The sequence below is a fragment of the Sphaeramia orbicularis genome, chromosome 4 (genome assembly GCF_902148855.1).
Source record: "Sphaeramia orbicularis chromosome 4, fSphaOr1.1, whole genome shotgun sequence".
Lineage (NCBI taxonomy): Eukaryota > Metazoa > Chordata > Actinopteri > Kurtiformes > Apogonidae > Sphaeramia > Sphaeramia orbicularis.
The window spans coordinates 30,290,224-30,293,552 of NC_043960.1; positions in this window are offsets into that span (position 1 = coordinate 30,290,224).

Consider the following 3,329-nt stretch of genomic DNA (forward strand, 5'->3'; position numbering starts at 1 on the left):
GGACACTAAATGTTGGAAAAGTTTACAATGTCTGTGTTATAGGCTGCAGTTTTTTTTTTTTTTCTTTTATACACAGGCTATCATTGACAATATTCATTCAAGGTTTTTGTGTAGCGGCACTAAAACCAGGCTAAAAATATCCAAGCGAAGCTGTGGTGTGTTTGGTACTTTGTGTCTTGGCAGTGTGCATCTCTAAAGAGTGTTTCCACAGATAACGCTAGGATAACACAGCATCTCCTCACACTTTTATTACTACAGTTGGTTCTGCACAAGCTCACTGAACCATTTCCAAGTTTTTTTTTTGTTATTGAGGATCATCTGAAGAGTGCTTTTACAGCCAAGTTCACACAGAATCCCACATTTGCTTTCAATTACACCAATTTGTGTTTTTACCACAGCAGATAGATAGTGTATCATTTCAGAGTAACTTTCACGATAAATTTCAGCCAAATAAATCCCAGATACAGTCATTTTAGATTAACAGATTGGATAAACCTATGGATCTGAAAAAACTCAGAATACATTTATGTTCAAATGTACAAAATGTCTTGCAGTCACTTTTTGATACCAATAGCTGTCATTGAGACTATCAGGTTTAGGGTAATAGATTATCTAGCAGTTTTCCCTTCACATAAAACCATGCAAATGTGATTTTAAATAATATACTTTACTGTAAAGTGGTCATTTTTGCTCGGCTGTGACTATTAAATCCATTGGATAAAACATGAAAGCATTGCATTCAGTAAAGTAAATGCTCAGATATGGGAGAATGGTGACTTCATGGTGAAAGTGTGATGGGTTGAGAAGTAATCAGATGATCACACAGGTTGTGAAAAAGCCAAGGGTTTCAGATTCCCTTATTTGGAGCTAAAACTGAATGCAAAATCTCAGTAATAAATGCTTTGTTTACAAAACTAAAAGTGTACATAGATCATATTCAACTGAAGCAGGTCTGTTAATGTGATGCACGATAAAAGTGGCCGGATTGGGTTTTGTTTTATTGTGAACCATCATCATACTTTAACTAATCTGGGAGTTTGTGTCCAGTCTGTGTGAGTATCTGAAGGCTGGTCAATGGGGAAATCTGTATTCCTTTGCTATTTAAATATTAGTTGTGATGCATGTTGGTTGGTGTTTTACCAAGTCAGATGAGAGGATCACACTACAACAGCTTAAAGAAAAAAAAATTCAAAGCTAAAAGCATTTTTCTCTGTTTCTTAGGAGATTACTGGCTATTTTGTTCAAACCATGTACAAAAAAAAATTAGGTGCAGTGAAGTGTTGTAGGTTCTGACTGGATATTCGTTGTTTTCCAGACAGAAACATCTGGAGAGAGTGGCTAAATGAGCAATTTCGGTTAAAAAAAACTTTGTATCATTGTGTTGACATCTGGGTTGATCATGGAGAGAAAAAACATAAATATAGTAAGACCATGTTTGGATTAATTTGTGACCACAAGATAAGTGTATCCTACAGAGAACCATTACAAGACACCAGCCTTCAAGGTTCACAGCACCTGCTTCAAGTATTATTATCATTATTATTAGTAGTAGTGTATATTTCTAATTTTCTGGTTATTTATTGCATTTATACTTGCTATAGATGTTATAAAGTAAGTCTAAATGTGTATACATTATATAAAATTATCTTGTGGCTACAAATTGATCAAAATGTGGCAGAAAGATAACTAAAATGTGAGTCTGTTTTGTATCTTATGGCCACAAATTATTCTCTCTTCATGGTCCATAAGTTTCATATTTAACAGAGAAAATTAACTTTCTTCATCCAAATGAAATTATAAAATAGTGAAAGCAAAGATGTTAATTTGTTCTCATCTGACTGTGGTTAAGACAACATACAAACATGTCTGTTGATGGCAGATATGCTGTACTGGAGATGTAATGTATTCAGTGTTGTTTGAGTTATGGTAACAGATTCAGTAGCTTTACTGTGCTTTCTGCTTGTACATACAGTAGATGAATGTGATACAATTCAGTATCACTGACACCGTCATTACTGAGGCCTTGTGTCACCGATTAGGTCCAAACTTAACTTCTCTTTTAGATGCTATGCATCATGTTGTTGCCTTACTGTAAATAAGAGTATTTATTGTTTAAATTATTTTATTTATTCTGAAATTGCATTCAACCTGTTCTGAGGATATTTATTATAAATGAAGTAGCCATGTACTATATCTAAATGTTTTCCCATCTAGTTTTTGTATGTAGAACAAAATATATTCAGTCTGGAAGACAGTAATACTTTTCCACAACTATATATATATATATATATATATATATATATATATATACATATATACTGTATATCAAAGTCCAAATATCTTTCAGTGGGTTTTTTGTGTATGTATTAAAAAAAAAACACTGGCTCAAAGAGGTCCCAAAGATATTTTATTAAGTGTAAAGTGCACCATAGGAATAATAATTCCATTAAAAAGGTCCAGGTTTTTAGAAAGACAGTGGAATGAAAACATAATTTAAAGGTTCAATATATAAAGTTGTCATCCACTTTAGTGAGATTTGTGTTGTCATTTGTTGATCATTTCTAAGTTAATGGTTTGTTTTGTTCCATCCGGGTTTTCAGCAGCCTGTTCACTGAGTTCTATGTACTGAACGTGGGTGGGTTTTTCTGTGAAAATCCTTGTGCTGGCTCTGGAGTGCCTCACTCCTTCCCCTTTGGTCCTTTACATTGACAAAAGTGTGTAATGTAGAAATGGAGTTAACAATCAACCAACAGAACAACACAGGCTCCAACACAACCATCACACAAACACAGATCAAACGCAAAACGTACATATTGAACCTTTAAATTATCTGGAGATTTTTAGTTGAATAATTATTCCAGTGGTGCATTACAGTATCCATCTACGGTACGAGGGCCGTTCAATAAGTTCATGGCCTCACCCAGAACAGAACAACACAGACTGATAATTTATATTTTATTTTTCAACATAATCTCCATTTACAGCAATGCACTTGGTCCATCGATGTTCAAGCATCACTATCCCATCACGAAAGAATGTAACATCCTGTATTATAACAACCAGTATTTCTGGGTGAGGCCATGAACTTATTGAACAGCCCTCGTATATCTCACACTCAGAGCAACAGGAGAAATCTGATCCATTGCTTTCTTATTTAGTAAAACAAAAGTCAGAGCTGACCGTTGCATCAGCAACTCATCCAACATGTGTGACATATTTTATCGGTAATTACATTTGAGTATTAACCATCGGAGTTGTCTGATGCTTTATGAGAAAACCTTTGGTTAAAGTGCTATTGTAGAAGCATTCACGTACATTTCATGCCCACA